Genomic DNA, 19753 nt, shown 5'->3' with positions numbered 1-19753 from the left:
CAAATCCCCACCACGAACTTTCAGCCCCAGCCATAACAAAAACACTTTAAGTCACCTAATATGCCTTACTCTCTTGTATCTCTGTTCCCCTGGCTATGTAGCTCCTTATGTTGACCCTTCATTGTCTACCAAATGATGCTAATACACTCCTCCAGAGGCAGTACCAGGACCATCTTCCCTGTGAAGGCTTCCATGATTTCACCACACTACGGTTTTCCTCTGTGCTCTCACAGTAACCAGTCAATACTTCTTTTATAACACTTCTCATATTGCTAATGCTCCATGCTGATAATGCATTTCTCTCACCTGAGTGGAAGCTGCTCAAATAAAGGGGGTTGTATAGTCTCTTCATTTTAGTATTCCTGGTAAGCAGCACAGAACCTGCAATGCTGTGGGCATTATTTGTGTGATAAACTAGTGAATGAGGACAGAATGGAGAGAAACTATTTTACAAGTGGAAAAATCTATTAAGCCTGAGCACACAAAAGCAGAGATCCAGTTTGGACTTCCTTGTTTGCAAATCACACAAATGCAACTTATATTAGCTTAGGATAAAAAGAGGATTTATTGGAAAGGCACCGAGATATCTCAGGTAATTGAAAAAAGAATTTGTCAACAGAATAGTGAGAAAGACAGTCTAGGAAGCAATTCAGCTTGCAGAATACCTAAAACAGGGGTTTGTTTGCCACCAGTGTGCCTCTTCTGGCCATCGCTGCTGGCCACGCCTCTGTTCTTTCTTATTGTAAACTTGTTTATAGTTCAGTGATCTTTATCACTGGCTGCACATTGGAATCACCTGGGGAGTTTTCAAGAACTGTTGACACCTGGGACCCACCCCAGACCAAGTCGATTAAAATTTATAGAAGTTGGTGCCAGGGCATTTTTTTTTTAAGATTCCAGAGATGATCCTAATGTGCAGCCAGGGTTGAGAACTACTGTTCCCTGTGTGGGAAAACAAAGTAGCCAGTAGCTCCTAGGTTTTAGATCCCATTTGCACAGCCTCCCACTCAGGGGAAAAAGACAGGCTGTCAGTTCCCATTCAAAAAATTCCCAGGGAAGGAATCTGTTTGGCTTAGGTTGTGTCCATTGCCTATCAATCACTGGATCCATCCATAATGATTCAGTATATGAAGTCCCATTAAATATGGCAGTTCATGCTGACCCTTAGGTTGGAAAGAGTGTTTGAAGCAGTAATCACTAAAGAATGGAGATGTTTCTACAAGGTGAGTGTTAACCTATAAAACAATATCTAATACTTGTTTCATAAAATAATATTTCCCACAAATTTAAAATTCATTAGGCCATAAACATTTGCTTGTTTGGTGAATCAATAATAGCATGTATTGAATGATATGGTTAATCAGTATTGTGTACCTTAGGATTTAAACATAAATAATAACAATTTCACGTAAATGGTATCGTTAGTATTACTATTACATAATCCTACTAAGTTGTGTTTTGTTTTTTTCTTAGTTCTCTAGCAATGTCAATGTTACAAAGTTTTGTTTGTTTGTTTGTTTGATATTGATTCAGTTTAATCCTCTTTACACACAGAAACAAACACCAACCTAATTTTGCCATAGGACCCAACGTGTCAAGTTTCAGGCCAAGAGAAAAAAAAAAAAAAAAAGGATAGAGAGTGGGCAGAGTGAGAATGAACTCTGAATCCCAGCATTTGGACAACTTGGAATAGTTGGAGTTAAGAAGCGTGGGAAGACATTTCCACTTGTGTTTAGGCAGTGAAATGAGGACAAGGACAAGTTACAGGGACGGAATTTGCCAGCAGGTAGATCTGTTCTTGGGCAGAGAAGGTGCCACATTCCACGGCTGACACAACAAAAAGCCAGAGGTCTAGAGTCTAGACGCTCCTGTCTGTCCCTAGAAACCTCTCTGGGGACCAGGGAACACAGGAATGTTTAGACGGGAGACAACAGTATAGACTAGCTGTCCAGTCACTTCAGTATTTTATTTTACATTGAATAATTTCAATATAAATACTGTGAGAAGTTTTAATAGTGGTTGACTCTGGAAAATAGAATCGGGTGGGGGAATTTTCACTTTTTCCTTTATTTCTGTATTTTTTATTGTTTTATAATGGTTGGTATATAACCTCTTTTAAACCCATAAAATGTAAATGAAAGCTTTTCAAAAATAAAAAATACATCCTAACAGGAATAGCAGAGTATAAAATTTTTTACACATCTTAAAAGTTAGAAAAATAATCCCATTTTTAAAAATATCTCATATAGTTGTTATCTTGATTAAATGGAATACATTGATTCTGTACTAGAAGGGGAAAAACCCCTCTGGGAGAGGTATGGCCAAGAGATATTGGATATAATTTTGATCTTTTTGTGGGAGGAGAACCCATGAGATAAGGAGAAAAGGGTTTGAGAACTGGGAGGGGAGGGAATGACAAAGAAGTCCAGGGGTGGAATTCTAACTTGTTCACCTTTGTTTTTCCTAGAGCCAGTGGAAAGGCCCTTGTTACCTTCAGGCATGTAGCTCTGAAAAATAAAAGCTGTTTAGGTATTTCATGCCGTTTACAGGGAACACTGAATTTCAGTCCCTGGTGCTGAGTTCCCTGGGGATACAAACAGAACTTTCTCAGTGAAAGGTTGGCACGTTAGAAATTCATTCCTGCCTCTTTTCCTATGACTTTCTCCCGGACCTGGGGCACAGGGTAAAATAGACTGTTATTATTTGCGCTATAATGCAGGAGATCTACTGTGGGAATTTAAATTCTACTGTGTATTTTTAAAATGATTATAAAAAGGCATTCAGGTACAGCAGGCCTCTTGCTTCTTTTATAAAGGTTTAAGCAAATAAGCAAACAAACGACGGGGCTGTTGTTATTTAATCTGAGTCCCTAAGGCCCAATACTTCCTCTGAATACATACATATGAGTTCTTTGGCTTCAGTGGGAGTCATGACTCACAGCTGAGGGCAGTACGCGGCCCTTTGAATTCCAGCAACGGGGCTTTCAAAAAGAAAGAAAGAACATGAATAAAGGGGGGGAAATCTTGAATTTTATTCAAGTCTAAGTTATTGAGGTCTATAATTCTTCACATCTGCTCAGTCATCCAGCCCAGGAAGGCACTTGTTGCCCACCTCCACCAAAGTGGAAACCATATTGTTGAAAATTCCACATCTGAAGAAGCAGATGATTTAGCAAACACCTTCCCACAGATATTTTTAAGATACTTGCCTCTTTCTCGATGAGTAAAGTTTTCTTTCCAACTGCTCTCCTCTTTGTCAGAGTGCCAGTTCCACTTCCAGTATTGTTCTGCTTAGGTTGCTGGGAGGCAAATAAGAGGCAGGGGAAATACAGTCCTGGGAGAGGAAGGAGGGGTCAGGGGGCCAAGTAAAGCCTGAGGAACCTGGATGGGGGAGGAGATACACTTAGAAAAACCTAAAGGAAAACGGTGGACTGAGAGATAAAATAACAGCATTCAGGAGAGGTGTGAGAGAGATAAGGAAGGAGTTCAAGGAAGAAACATGAGTACAGCAAAAGAAGAATGAAAAATATATAGATGACCAGAGTAAATACTAAAAAATAAAAGTGTCATGTTATTTTAGAAAAAGCTGTTTCCCCCAACTTTCTCTTGATCACTTTTTATTGACTCTTATTTGGCAGTGTTACAAAGTATCAACAAATAGAGACATTAGCTTTACTTCTTCTCTAGAGCAAAATAGCTTATTGACCATGTTTGTTTTAGTAATATAATAGAAATGGGTTAACTAGAAGGAGGAATGTGTGTCAAAAAATAATTTTCGGGGTGGCCGGTTAGCTCATTTGGTTGGAGTGCGGTGTTCATAACACTAGGGTTGCTGGTTTGATCCCCATATGAGCCACTGAGTATGTGCCCTCCGTAACTATAATAGATTTAAACAACTAGTTGACTTGGGGCTGATGGGTCCTGGAAAAACACACTGTTCCCCAATTTTTAAAAAATTACATAATAGAAAAAATAATAATTTTCATGTCATTAAAGTACTTTATACCAATTATAACTAAATGCACAGTGTTTGAAAAGGAAAATTTTGCTGGGGTAACAGTTTATAACATTATGTAAGTTTCAGGTGTGCTACATTGTAATTGGACATCTGTATGTACTACATTCATCATGCTCACTACCAAAAGTCTAGTTTTATCCATCACCATACAATTGAACCCCTTTCACCCTCTCTCCACCCCCCCCCTTCCCCTCTGGTAACCACTGATCAGTTGTCTGGCTCTATGAGTTTGTTTTTATTTGTTTGTTCATTTGTTTTGTTTTGTTTTTATATTCCACATATTAATGAAATTATATGGTATTTGTCTTTTTCCATCTGACTTACTTCACTTAGCATAATACCATCAAGGTCCATCCATGTTGTTGAAAATGGCAGGATTTCACCTTTTTTATGGCTGAGTAGTATTCCACTATATATATATTCCACATCTTCATCCATTTATCCATCAATAGACACTCAGGTTGCTTCCATATCTTGACTATTATAAATAATGCTGCCGTGAACATAGATGTGCATGTATCTTTTCAAATTAGTGTTTTTGTATTTTTCAGATAAAGACCCAGAACTGGAATAGCTGGATCAGATGGTAGTTCTATCCTTAATTTTTTTGAGGAACCCCCATACTGTTTTCCATAGTAGCTGTTCTAAATTACATTCCCATCAACAGCACATCAGTGTTCCCTTTTCTTTGTATATTCTCTAACACTTGTTGTTTTTATAATCAAGAAAAATATTAAGGCTGATGTGTTAAATTTGCAAGATTTGGGTAGTCAGAGTTAGTGAAAATAGGCACTCTTCCTCAAAACAACCCTATCAAAACTCAGTTTATTTATTTTATCATCCCTCCAACCAATAGTTATTCTTTGTGTAAGTATTAGACATACATAGTAGCAAAAGACATTAAGAGGTTTATGATTTAGTAGGAAGAGAAAGATCAATCAGTGATTGCGCCACACATTGGCAAATATTAAGAGAAAGTTATATTTAAGATCTTTGTGAGCACAGACTGAGGGAGAAGATCAGGTAATAATCAGGGCTGGAGATGGCATCCTGGAAGAGGTGATGTTTGAGGTAGATGTATAAGAATGATGAAGATTGGGCCGGCCGAGTTGCGCATTGGTTAAGAGCTGGCTTGGAAAAAAAAAAAAAAAAAAGAGCTGGCTTGAGACGCCAGAGGGCCCCGGTTCGGATCCCACATATGAAGGCCAGTGACACTGCCCTCTACAGCTAAGATGCTGAACAACAGCTCAACCTGGAGCTGGGTTGCCATGAGTCACCACATGTAGCCAGCAGCCAGCATGAGCGGCCAGCAGCTGCTGTGAGTGGCCGTCCAGAAGCCGGCAACTGATCTGCCTCACCCGGGGAGAGTGCAATGATCGTGCCAAGTTGGGCCAGTGAAGCAACGTCCTCCACAACTAGATTAAAGAACAAAAGGACAGCAACTTATTTGTTCCCCTTCCCCCAATTCCCCAGCGCTGTTCCCATCCCCCAATTCCCCAATAAAACTCTTAAAAAAAAAAAAGAATGATGAAGATTGGTGTTACAAAGAAGGAAGTAAAGATAGGGAAAAACAGAGGAAGGTGAGAAATGGTATTCCAGGAAGAAACTGCCTATGTAAACATAGGGGAGGATGAAATGGAAGAGGTGGAGGGAGACAAAGCTGAAAGATAAACAAGACAAGGTTAAGAAAGGCTTTTGGTACTGTTCACGACAAAATCACAGGCCCAAAGTGGCAGAACTTGTGCTAAAGTCCATGATACCAAACCTAGATTTAATAACCACCTAATTGCTGTGTCAACTTTTTAGAAATATCATCTTAATCAACCAGTCCTGAATTTTGTGGTCAAGCACCAGTAAGTATTCTTTCAAGTGGCCCCTCACCACCTCTCCCATAGAAAGAAGAGATAATCTGCATGAAAAAGAAAACCCTTGCCTTCCCCCCATAAAGTTATCAAGTTCTAAACATAATTATTTTTCTTTTGTGAAAAGCTACCTTGCCCCACCCTTCTTCCTATAAAAACTTTTCATTTTGTATAATCCCTGGGGTGCCCATTTGGTTCTTAGATTGGATACTGCCTGATTCACAAATCACTTAATAAAGCCAATTAGATCTTCAAATTTACTTGGTTGATTTTGTTTTTCAACAGTGCTAAGCAGTTGTTGGACTTGATCCTGAGTGGTATAGGAAACTATTGAAAACATAGACACCTGAATATTTAAGTAGGTGTATGTTTTGGAAAGTTCACCGGAAGGTGAACCAGACCAGAGGTAAGGAGTCCAGCTAGGAGATTGCTGCAATCATTTAGAAAGATAATGGTAATGGTTTGCCTAAAACACGACTGTGGAGAGAAGAAGGATTTGAATATATGTAAGAGTTAGAAATGGCTAAACTTGGTGACTGATTGAATGCTATGGATAAGAAAGAATGGAAAGGGGAAGGGACGAGACAATACAAATTGGTAACTACAATATGGCCTCAGTGATAGAAAAGACAGTATGGGGAATATAATCAATAATGTTGTAAATATTTCTTAGAGGGCCAGTTGGACTCATGTCTTGTTAGGGAGACCACTTCATAGACGGTGTAGAGGCCTGACCACAATACTGTATATCTGAAGCTGATGTTGAATAATATTGTATGTCAACCACAATTATATATACATATAGTCATGGGATGTGGAGTAAAGTGTGTGAATGGAGTCAATGGAATTGTAATAGATAAGTATAATATCGGGGGTGGGAGGGCAGTAGATGGGGGAGGTGGGTTGTTTCTTTTAAGGGGTGAAAAGGATAACTATTGCATTGTTCTGTACACCTGAAATTGATAATAATAATAATAAAAGAAACAATGGAAAGTCAAGGATGACTTGGGTTGAATGTTATGGATGGGAAAGAAGGGAAGTCAAGGCCAATAAGTCAGAAAGACACTGGACTAAGAATAACAGAGCCAGAGGACAGAGCTTTGGGAGACAAGATGTAAGGACTGAGTAGAGAGAGAAGGGCTCCTGAAGAAGCCTACGAGTTAGGAGGAAAACCAGGCAAAGGTGCCATCACAAAAGGGAAGGAAGGAGAGTTTTTAAGAGGACACAGTGCTGAATAGTGGCTCATGCCACAGAACGTAAGATAATAACTGAAAGTCTCCCAGTGGTGTGATTATAAAGTTGAGAATAGGACTGTAGACTATACTTCCAAAAAGCTTCACCTATGAAAGACAAATGTGATGCAGGCAAGGGATTATTTGTCATCACCATTGGTACTCAAAGTATCTATTAATTGTTGGACTGAATAGGATTTTAGTCCTTGAAGGATAGTCTGTCCTCATCTCTGGCAGTGGGGCTACCGTTGGGACACCAATACAGTAAGTATTGGTTCAGTCAAAATGCCTGTTGAATTCACCATTATTATGACAGCTGCTATGCTGAAAGAGACTTAGCATGTTTCATGGAAAGAGTAAGTATAATAGAATGGGAAGGGCTACAGGTTCAAGTAATGGAAAGAATGATAGATGGAACAAAGCTCCTGAGAATAGAGGAGAGGGGAATATGTAGTTCACCAATGTCCTGTACAGCACTAGGGAACACAATTCATGTTGTATTCTTTGTGAATTTAGGCAACTGGAGCACAGCCCTAGGAGGTGCCATTTACACAGAGTGTAACATGAACGGTGCCTCCAGAGTTGTACATGGCTGGCAAAGATAAAGTGTAGAGCATGCTTGCAGGGATTACCCAGTTCACCTCTACACCCCTTTCTGACTGACAGTTAAACTGCATCTAACCCACTGGGGCTTCCTTACTGAAATCAAGGTTAGCTACTAGGTACTCACACTTTATTTGAACAAGTACGATCGACAGAGAAGTATAGCTAAGTATTGTTTCACCAATCCAAGTCTCTTCTAATACCACTCAACATATACATTTATTGAGCGCTTCTTATGCCTCGCTCAGTGCTATGCTAGACTTTGAGGAATGCAAAAGGGGACTAAATAATCAGTAGCTTCAAACTGATTATAATCTGGTTTGACAGACAAGATATATCTCCTCAGTTGAAACTGTTAGGAGGCACTGCAAGATAACGTGTGACAGAAACAAATACTAGAGGTGAAAAGAGTTTTGTTTAATTGAGATAAAAGTAAATTTAAGATCGTCTTTTTAGTGGTTTTCAAACTGTGCTTCCTGGAACCCTGGGGATTCATGGCTGTGCCTCAGGAGTGCCACAAAGAATGATGTATTCTGTGCCAAATACTGAAGACTTAAATTGTTCCAGGAAGTTCACCATGGCAATGTTTGTAATAACAAAATATCAGAAACAACCTAAATGTCTTCCAATAAGGGTCTGTTTAAATAAACGATGATACCTTCATGTTATGGAATACTAAATAGCTGTTTTTAAAAGAAAATTAAATCTGTATGCATTATTAGATAAAGAGCTTCAAGATCTATTAAGTAGAAAATGCAAGATTCAGAAAAATATGCATAGTATAGTCCTATTTGTGTAAAAATTAGATATATGTGTGTATGTGTGTGTAGCTCGTATATGCACTGTTATTTCTGGAACGACACAACATATTGAGAATTTAATCTCTTCATACTAAGACTGGGAATGGTATAGAGAGAAAATGGAAAATTGTTGATCTAGCCCAACCCCCTCATTTTATTCATAGAAAACAAATTTAGTAGAGGGACTTACCGTAAGCCACACAGGTAGTGTCAGTCAAAAGTCTAAAACACAAACCCAATCTCTTAATTTCCTGTTTGCTTCTCTTCATACACCACGAAAACAAAAGATTGCCATGGACAGGAATAGTTTACAGAAAGAGTCAATCTTTCTTACCTCTACTTCCCACATTTCCCCTCTTTTTCTGTCATAAATCACCTCTTATTCACTTCCTATCCTGTACATGCTAGCTTTTCTTTTTACCTAATAGGTACAGTTTCACTCATCAAGCATTGGTACTCAAAGTATTTATTAACAGTTGGACTGAATAGGATTTTAGTCCTTGAAGGATAGTCTGTCCCCATTTCCAGCAGTGAGGCTGCCATTGGGACACCAGTACAGTATTGGTTCAATTAAGTGCCTGTTGAGTTCATAGATTTCCTGGAGGACAATGACTCCATGACCAAGCAGGAGATGCTTCTGAGTGGAACTTTGCTCTGCCTCCCACTTAATGTGGGACCTTAGGTAATTTGCAGGACTTTTCTGTGCCTCAGTTTCCACATTTGTAAATAGAGATATGACCTGTGACTTTCACCTTACTCGGCTGCTGTGAGACTAGAGTGGCATAATAGACATAAAGGCTCTAAACAGGTCTTATCATTTTAGAGGTTGATAGTATATTTTGATGGCATCGGAAGCCAAGCTCTGTCCCTCACTAGTGCGTGAGTTTGGGAACCTGTGTGCTTGAGCCTCTGCAACTATCAATATCTTTGTCTGTTAAATTAGAATAATAACACCTAACTCCTGGAGTTATTTTCAGAAATAAATGAGATAATGAATGTAAAATGCTTAGCTCAGTGTTTGACACTTGAAGCACACAAATAAGGTTAGCTGTTCCTATTGTACTGTTGTTATATTTTAAAAATGTAATGTTATTTGCTGTCTGTTCAAATCTATTGGGGGTAGGTCATTTCAGCACGTTCTCATTTTAGCGTTGTTAATATCATTTCAGATTCTCTTTTGAACATCAAGCAAACTAAGAAATTCACTTTATGTCAACAAATCAAGCTGTCATTATCTGTTCATTTGTATACAATTTTTAAATTAAGCAACTTTCCATGTGCAAGGCTCCAGATAGGTACTGAGGATATAGGGATGAAAGTGACACAGTCCCTGTACTCAAGGTGCTGGCTCCAGTGGGCTCTCTAGTCATTCTCAAACACAAGTGATAGTCTGTGGCTGAGGCAAAATTAATGATATTCATTGTGGATGTGGGATAAAGTGTAAGCAGTGACAGCAGTAGTTGACCTGCAGGCTGTACAAGTGAGTGAGTGATATAACTCAAATGTTCTCAAAAGTCTTGCTCTCAAGATCCTTTCATATTCTAAAATTTATTGAGGAATCTGAGAAGCTTTTAAAAATATGGGTTATAGTTGGGAAAACTGGACAACCACAGGCAAAAGAATGAAACTAGACTCCTATCATATGCCCACCCTAAAATCAACTAAAAATGAAGAAAAGTCTTAACTTAAGACCTGAAACTGGAAAACTCCTAGAAGAAAACATTGGGGGTAAACTTCTTGGCATCTGTGTTGGCAATGAGTTTTTTAATTTGGCCCCCAAAGAAAAGGCAACAGAAGCAAAACTAAACAAGTGGGACTACATCAAACTGAAAAGCATCTGCACAGTAAAGGAAACTCTCAAGAAAATGAAAGGACGACCTAGGGAATGGAAGAAAGTGTTTGCAAATCATATGTCTGATAAGGGATTAATATAAAAAATATATGAAGAACTCATATAACTCAATAGCTAAAAAAAGCAAATAGTTAATAAAAACATACAGAGGAACTGAGTAGACTTTTTCCCAGAGAAGACATACAAATGGCCAACAGGTACAAGAAAAGGTGCTCAACATCACTTATCATCAGAGAAATGAAAATCAAAACTACAATGAGATATCACCTCACACTTCTTAAAATGTCTTTCATCAACAAAATAAGAGATAGCAAGTATTGGTGAGGATGTGGAGAAAAGGGAAACTTATACACTGTTGGTTGGAATATAAATTGGTGCAGCCACTATGGAAAACAGTATGGAGGTTTCTCAAAAATTAAAAGTAGAACTACCATATGATCTAGCAATCCCAATTCTGGATATGTATCCAAAAGAAACAAAAACAGAATATCAAAGAGATATCTGTACTCCCATGTGCATTGCACCATTATTCGCCATAGCCAAGATATGGTAATTACCTAAGTCTTCATTAATAAATAAATGGAGTGCATTGTATTATCATATATACATATAATAAAATATTATTCAACCATGAGAAAGAAGAAAATTTGAAACAACATGAATAGAACTTGAGGGTATTATGTTAAGTGAAATAAACCCGACAGAGAAAGACAAATACTACATAGAATTGCTTAGATGTGGAATCTAAATAAAAAGCCAAACTCAGAAACAGAGCATAGAAATGTGATTGCTAGGGGCTGGGGGTTTGGGGAAATAGGGAGAGATTGGTAAAAGGGTACACACTTTCAGCTATAAGATAAATAATATCTGAGGATCTAGTGTGTAACGTGGTGACTATAGTTGATAACACTGTACTGTATAATTTAAATATGCTAAAAGAGTATAACTTGAATGTTTTCACCAAACAAAAAAATGAGATAAATATGTGAGGTGATGGATGTGTTAATTAACTAGATGAAAGAAACCTTTTACAACGTATATGTGTATCAAATCATCATGAGATATACTTTAAATATCTTACAATTTTATTTGTGAATTATATGCCAATAAAAGTGAAAAATAAAGCAAAATAAAATATGGGTTATAGCTATTATTGTTAACTATTATAAGTTAAACCAGAAACATTTAAAATATTATTTTATTATTTCAAATAATATATTAATTCAATATTAATATATTACATAATATATTAATTCAATAAAATATTCAAATATTTTATTTTGTTAAAATAAGAATACACTAATTACATATTAACATCAATAATATGTTTTTGAAAAATAATCATGATTGTGGTATAGAACAAATGGTAACACTGAGTTTTGACTTGCCTTTGGAAAAGGAGACAGTAAAAAAAATGAGCTATTCTAGGGAATAGAGTCAATGGAATTATAATAGATATATACGATGTCAGAGGGGCAATAGGTTGGGGGAGGGGGATTATCACTTTGTGAGGGGTGAAATGTCTAACTAGTACATTGTTTTGTACATCTGAAACTAATAATAATAATAATAATAATAATAATAATAATAATAATAATAAAATGAGCTATTCCATAACAGTGAATGGATTCTTAGAGTAGTGGTCCACGGATGCCTCTCCATGACATGTGATTCAGCTAGATATATACCCATCCAGGCTTCTTTGTGGCTTAGGTTTTGAGGCCTTCAATCTTATCCCAATCTCACTCTGTCTCTTTTTCTTTTGTCCTTGCTAACTGCCTGTCCAAGGATGTTCCTCCACGATAAAGGTTGTATGTTGTGCAATGGGAGAGGACTGCTTGGAAACTCTGATGTTTGGGTTTTCCAGCCAGACGTTGGACAGACATTATTGGGAGCGATAAATGTAGCATCTAGACCAACAGGGCACAGCCTCCGCACCATGCAGGAAGAGGAGAGGGAATTGATGTCCTAAATCTCCTCTGTCATTAGAAGCAGCTCAACAACCAAATCCAAAGATTATATAGCCACTTTTGCTTCTTGTAGGCTAGCCTTACCTAACCCAATCTTTCTGAGTCTGGACAGGTTTCTTATAACTCTGCTCTTTCCCTTTCTCTTGACTGTAATGTTTAGCTCAATGCTGAGCACTTAGCAAAACCTAAAATATCCCAAGTTAAAGCCATTGCCTCCTTTCTGGAATCTGTTGTCTATATTTCTCAATGTCTATGTATAGTATCACCATTTCCCAGGTATCAGGGATAGAAAATGCAGTCATCTTGGATTTTTCCCCACCTCTATTTGCCAATTCTGATTTTACAGGAAGTCTGAACTCAGTGAGGTAGAAACATGCAGTGATTTTGCAGTTCCTCTAGTCACTGTTTTCAGCAGTGTTCTCTTGAATTTCCCTTCTCTATCCCATAAAACATCTTCAGCAAATCACAGAGCTTTTCGTTTCTTTCTCTAGCCCAGGTTAAGACTCCCTTTCAACGATTTAAAAGTCCAGCACATAAAAGTCCAGTCCAGGTAAAAATCAAACCTTCACTGTTGTTCCCAATTCAAACCATGTCACTCTATCCCACAGGTCAAGCTTCTCCCAGATCTATCATGACACGAACTGGGAGGCTCACCCCCAGGTCGGGGTCCCTCCCTATGGCTGCCCAGTGGAATTTTAAAATTTCAGTGACCCAGGGATGATGGCGTGTCTCCTCTTCTTCCCTGTCCATATAGAAATGTTTGTTGAGGTAACCCTGCTCTTGTGCCATCATCGTATATTGGGTGAGTAGGGGACAAATAACTTGTTTAATTTATAGATTTCTGGATCAAAATGAACAACATCCAGACCTGACAGAGGGCTTATCACAAGATCTTCAACTTTGGGCCTAGTCCCATAAATAAATAGGAATTTTGGGTTGTCGCTTTTGGGAACAGAGTAAATATATGGTGCAGAAGGGAGGGAATGATATTTTGCAACCAAGAGGGCAGATGGTGATAGGCTGTATTCTTGTTCACAATATTTGCTGCTCCCCCCTAAAGGGAACTATACCTCCCTGCCCCACTGACATCAGGCTTGCCCATGTGACTTACTTGAGTCAACAAAATGAGGGCAAAAGTGGTATGTGCTCCAAGCAAAAGCTTCAAGGGGATTTCCCTCCTGACACGAGACCCGTACTGTCTAAAACAGGTGGAGTTCCTTCAACCTGGACCCCAGGGTGAAGAGAACTCGCAGCAGAGCCCCATCTGCTGCTTTGTTGCTACAAGCCACCAAGGCATGGGTATTGTTACCACAGCACAACCCAGCCTAAGCTTGCTAGGCTGAAATTGCTGATTAAATTCTTAAATTGCTTCACATGCCTTGTATTTCCTCTCCTCCGCAGCATTTGCTTATTCAAGGCCGCTTAGTTGAAGCTGGCTGGACTTGGCTTTTAATCGTGGCTCTACCGTTTTTTATCTGGGAGACCTTGGGTAAGTTACGTGACCTCTCCTCTCATCAGTTCATCTTAAAAATGAAGCCAATGATACTAAGATACTATTATGATTAGGGAGTTTAATATCTCAGTCGGATCTGGCATAATGTAAGCACTTGATAACAGTTTTCTACCCAATTTTATTCCTCACCTGAGAAGGTAAGATTAATCACTTACTTAATTTTTTTTTATTTTTGTTGTTGCTGTAAGAATTTCCCAGTAACACTTCTAGCTTCTATTTCTTATTTGAAAGATTTAAGAAATATGATTACTATCTTAAATATATTCTAACTAGTAAGAGGCTTAACTTGTTATTTTCCTCCTCCACCTCTGAAGCTCTCTATGCTTTCTTTGCGATTTCATAATCTACTAAAGTTAGGGGCTGTTATATTCATGCCTCATCCTCATCCCCATATGCTATACTATAAGTTCTGTGGGAGCAAGAACTATATCTTACTCTTTATAGCTGACCAGAACCTAGGATACTGTCAGGTATGACAGTTAACAGAATCAATAAGTATTTACTTACCCTTTACGTAGACAAAAATGATGAAATTGCTTTAAGGCTATTTGAATATAAGGTTTTTTCTATGAACACATGCCCCCACTGGTCAATGAAAGAGAAGCTTCACATCTCACTCTTCCAGAGGCAGACCTTCTTAGAAGAGGGCTAACTAGTTCCCTTCCCAAACTGTGGCCTGTGCCTGAAATGCGGCACACAGAGCAAAAGCCCTCACTTAAAATATTTTCTCAGGGTTAGAAAATATCTCTTGGAAACTTAAAAGCTGAAGGCCCTGTCTTTTGAAAACAAAGAAGAAAAAAAGTGAAATCGTGCGTTGTCTTTGTGTTTTAGCAAAACTCAAGTTCCCAGCTGACTTTTGTTTGTTTGTTTTCTCTGGGAACCAAGTTGCTGTACTACACCCAAGCAAGTGTCATTTCACGGCAATGACTCAGAAAGCAGTGCAGATGTCATGGCTTACCTAGTCCCTAAAAAATGCCTACCATGCAGGAAATGAAATAAGGTTCCTGGACTCAGCAGAAATGGGGTGAGGATAAAGAGCTGCTTTGAATTTGTGGGCTTTCCCGGACTGCTTTGGAAACATCTCATGCAAATCCAAATAGTATCTGGGTCACAGATAGTTTAAGACCAGTAATTTCTGAATATCCTTTTAGTCTACTAGTACATGTAGAGGTAGTAGGCCTATTTGGAAAAGAAACAATTTGAATAATATAGAGAATTTGATACCTTTCTACCAAGGAGGATTTTTTTCTTCTTTTTTTATAACAGTCTACCATTCTAGGAACAATTTACATGGCCAAGTATTTTATTATGCTGAACAATAAATGAAATCCAGTCATCAAGTGCTTTTACCAGCAACTTAAACTTAAATATACATAATATGTTGTTTCTGAATGTCATATATATATATATATATTTGAAATTTAGTTCGGCTTTTAACCAAGAAATAGCTTGCTAGAAACATGAATCGCACCATTGCATTTGACAAAACACTTACTTTGTACCTTTTATTCCTTTGGAAGCCTGTCAGATACAATTTGGACACTTTCTCTTTAGTCTTGGTTATAATAAACCAAAAGTACCTAGAATTCTATGCGACACAGACTGTCAGGAAATGTTGAGTGCACCATTTTGGGGAGAAAGCAGAGACTTTTACAAGAAGACTTCCATATGCAAACAGAGAAAGATTTAAGAATATGCAAATAGAAAATCCTTAAGAATGAGGAAGGATTTAAGAAGAATAGAGAAATCAAGATGTAAAGCAAATTATTTCACACTCACTTTGACAACTTGGCTTTGTATACTATTCTGAAAATGGGACTGTTAAATTTCTGCCATGACAGAGAAGTTTTTTGGGGGAAATCCCAAAGATGGCCACAGCCTAAAAATGCACAACTTAGAGGGGAGTTTCCAATGGACTTGGCCTTTGGCCAAGCCCCGGGTCAATCATTCAAAGTGCCTCCCTCCCCCGCCCCTCCAGCATAACTAAATACTTGCCCTGGTCTAGCATCAGCATGTGTGCATAGAAAAGAAAACAAGAGTTAGTATTACAAATACTCAGGATGGAGAAATGAACTGTGAATTAGTGAGCTTGAGACACACTCAAGAACCTCCTCAACTAACATATTCTTGAAGATTACCAGCCCTGACTAAATTTGAGCCTACTGTTATTGCTTGCTCAGGTTTGGTTCTTGTGAAAATCGGCACCAACAAATGACTCCTATAGATTGTTACTGATACAATACAGTTTTGTCTCTTTTCCTAATTTGTGGGGGACGCAAAGAACCATCTGTAGGCATCATTTATATAAGCAATAGATATATAGAAAGTGAAAAAAGAAAAGCTTTCAGACTATACATCATAGCATTTTGACATTGAGTACTTTACTGACATTTCAGTTCCTACCATCGCACTCCAAATAGAGTGTAAAAATATGTTATCCAGCAACAAGAAAGAGAGAATGGAGCAAGAATGCAGTTTGGAATCTGATGGACTTGAGCATAAATACAGCTTCTGGACTTGGGCAAGTCATTGAGCCTGAGTCTCAGTTTCCTTATCTTCAAAATAAAAATGAAAACTAATACTTTTCTTTTTCAGTTTTCGTGAGATTGAATTATCTGGATTAAAGAACCAGACTACATCTCTTGAATCTGCCATATTCTTTATGGAACCTGCCTTATTCTTTATGGAATCTGCCATATACTTTTCGCATTCCTAGTGCTTGGCAAATAGTAAACATTTAGTAAGTATTTACTGAATGAATGAATGAATGAATGAATGAATGAATGACATATTGAAGCATCAGCAAACACAAGCCTGGTTCAACAAACATTACTTTCCTCTGTGTAAAGTAACAGTAAAATTACCTGCAAAATTCAGCCTGGGACATTAACAACTCCCTTTGTCTACACCAGGAATTGAATTTCGGCCTAGATGAGAATAAGGCAGAAAACATTGCCAAATGTAGGCATTATCATTTGCTTTCAAAAAGAGTGAAATGGAGGGGACTTGTAGGGGAAAATAAATCTCATCATCACACAATGTTTTCCATGGGTAAAATATCATTTGTCTTTGCTGAATTCTGCAGTTTAGACATGGGGATACAATTGAATTCTTTGGTAATTATTTATTCCTTTACACAGATGCCTAATCTTTTAGAAAATTTGTTCAAGGTAAATGTAATTCAAAACATTCTTCTAAATTAGACTGTTGGCCCCATTTTTCACATGAAAAGTCTGAGCAGATAATTAAATTGGAGTCACATATGTGTCATTCAATATTCTAGCAATTTATAAATTATGTAATTTAAATAAATGTTTAGATGATCTTTTCCATACATATTATCATTGCTCTAGTTATATTATATGTAATGAGCTTAATTTTTTCTTGCATTATAAAAGATACTATTATTATAAAAAGTCATGTAATTTTTTTTTTCTGGCTAACAGAAATACTAATCTAAAGGTAGCAGTTCCCATGTACATCAGAATTACTTTGAATATTTGTTTATAACTTATTGTAAAAATATGAGTATAAAATGTATCATATAAATGACATAAGGGAAAATGAATGCATGAATTGAATTTTACTTAAGAAGCATTTCTTTTCAAATAATCAGCACAGGAAAGGAAGAGCTAATGTCCTTTTTCTGAAGTTACTCTTTCATCCCTGAAGACACCTTGTGTTAGAAATCTCAGGGCTTGCTTTTTAGCAAGTCAAGACATCACTGGAGTAACCATAAATCTTCATACATGATGGAAATTTTGAGTTAATTGCATTACAAATTCTCGGTGTGATAACTCAGAATTGGCATTGATGAGTATGACTTTTTCAAGACAGACAGGCAAGGACTATAAGAATGAATTGTATATCCAAGATATGTACCCTTGTGCTCTGACTACAAAATTCAAATATTACTAAATTCACAGAAAGTTCCAGAATGAACCTAAACGAGGATGGAGGTAGATTCATTATGAAAGAAAAAGCAACATTTAGGACTATTAAGCCTCAAAATCAGAAGGAAAACATGAATTATTTTGAGGGGGGAGTAGAGAAGAATTAATATCATCTTCCAAATCATAGCAACTGATTTGGGCTATCTTCCATTATAAATAGTAAAATACAGAGCATATTGTGGATTCATTTCCTTTAAGGTACAGATTTATAACTTTTAAATTCAAAATCTGGAAAAATGAGCAGGAGGTGGGCACGTATTCTGATCCATGAAGGGGAGATTGGTGGCTTTGGTCAGCCTTAGAGGTTATATTTCTGTGTTAAGCTAAGATCTGTAAAACCTTCCTATCACGCTACAACACTCCATTCTGTAGATGTTGGCGTCACACTTCCACATCTTCACCTTTAGAGCATGGCATACATACACATATACATGATCATAGATAATTGTAGATCATATCAATAAAAGACCATTGATGAAGTGTGAACTTTAAGCCACAATAGATATTGAATGAGAGCTTTGCAATTAGTATTAACAGCCTGGTTTCACCAAAGGGCAACAAATAACCCAATGGCCAAGACCCAGACCCTCCATAGATCTGGAATTACTTCCACTTCTCTATTATGCCTCATATTTGGAGAAGGTAGGATCTTTCCCTTTGTACATGCTTATATGCAAGGATATTGAACTGCTGCCTTCTCCCATTGATGATTACATCAATGTGGTTTCCTATTTTTTAGGAAGAGGCTTTATCTCAATTCCTGAGACAGTCACCAGTTTCCTGTTGGGAATGGTAGTCCATCCAAATCCAGCCTGTTTTCCTAGGGCAGTGGTAACTTGTTCAGCCTCTGCCAACCACTTATTATCAGGAGCCAAGACGTGTCTTTGTTTACCATTTCCCGTTAGTCTTGCCACAAAGCCCCTGCTCAGATTTCCGCCCTAAGTGGTACCCCAAATTATATTATTGTAGTGGACGCTGCTGTGCTCTGCCCAGATCCCCTCTGTTGGGTTGATATTCCTGCTATGGAATAAATTGTGTCCTCCTAAATTCATGTTAAAACCCTAACTCCCCAATATGATATAGTATTTGGAAGTGGGGCCTTTGGGGAGTAATTAGGTTTAGAGGAGGATGAGGATGGAGACTTCATGATGGGATTAGTATTCTTAGAAGAAGCGGAAAAGACACCAGAGCTTGCTCTCTCTCTCTTGCATGTAAGGGCACAGTGAGAAGGTGGCCGTGTGCAACCCTGGAAGAAGGTCCTCACCCAGGAACGGAATTAGCTGGCACCTGAATCTTGGACTTCTCAGCTTCCAGAACTGTGAGAAATAAATTCCTGTTTGTTGAAGCCACCCAGTCTATGGTATTTTTGTTATGGCAGCCCAAGCTGACTAATAAAATATCTTCAGCTTCTGAGAAAATCAGCTGCTGAGGCTCACAGCTGTGTTCTTCACTGAGTCCTGACTTGCCCAAGGTTATAATCTTTCCGAGGGGGAGGCCAAGGCCACAATGGCTGATTGGGACCTACAAAGATTCAGTTCCTTTTCCTCATTTTGGGACAACTTTAAATCGCCATTCCACCTCCCCCTGTGATTAGCCAAAAACTTAATTGCAACCAAATTGTAGGCCGACTCCTCCCTCTGCGTAATCTTGCCTTCCTTACTTCCATGCGGGTCTATCTCCTGAGGTCACTTACCCATGACCTTCTGCACTCCATTCTCCGACTCAGAGTCTATTTCCAGGAATCCTATTTAAGCTAGCTGTGATTGCTTAATTGTGAATATCATCACTTCTTGGAGACTTTTATGTTCTGCCTCACTCATCAGAATCCTAAGCATCAAAGTTATTCCAGATTGACAGAGAATCTGTGGAGTCAGCCCTTCAGCCTAGAAACCTAGTCCTTTTGGCTTTGGCTCTGTTCATTCTCTGCTTCTTCCCCCTTTCCTCCCAGCCC

At 38.1% G+C, this 19753-nt stretch overlaps 1 long non-coding RNA gene across 1 annotated transcript; it reads left to right on the top strand.

The window, feature by feature from the left end:
* Positions 1-13608: 13608 nt before the first annotated feature.
* Positions 13609-19108, top strand: LOC109393859 (uncharacterized). Its single transcript, XR_002126339.1, has 3 exons — positions 13609-13825; positions 16445-16589; positions 19019-19108. It is a non-coding gene; the product is annotated as an uncharacterized LOC109393859 (long non-coding RNA).
* The last annotated feature ends 645 nt before the right edge of the window (positions 19109-19753 follow it).

This window comes from Hipposideros armiger, unplaced genomic scaffold (assembly GCF_001890085.2).
Source record: "Hipposideros armiger isolate ML-2016 unplaced genomic scaffold, ASM189008v1 scaffold_394, whole genome shotgun sequence".
NCBI lineage: Eukaryota > Metazoa > Chordata > Mammalia > Chiroptera > Hipposideridae > Hipposideros > Hipposideros armiger.
The sequence above is the reverse complement of the archived record's forward strand: the minus strand, read 5'-3'. Positions and strand labels throughout refer to the sequence as shown.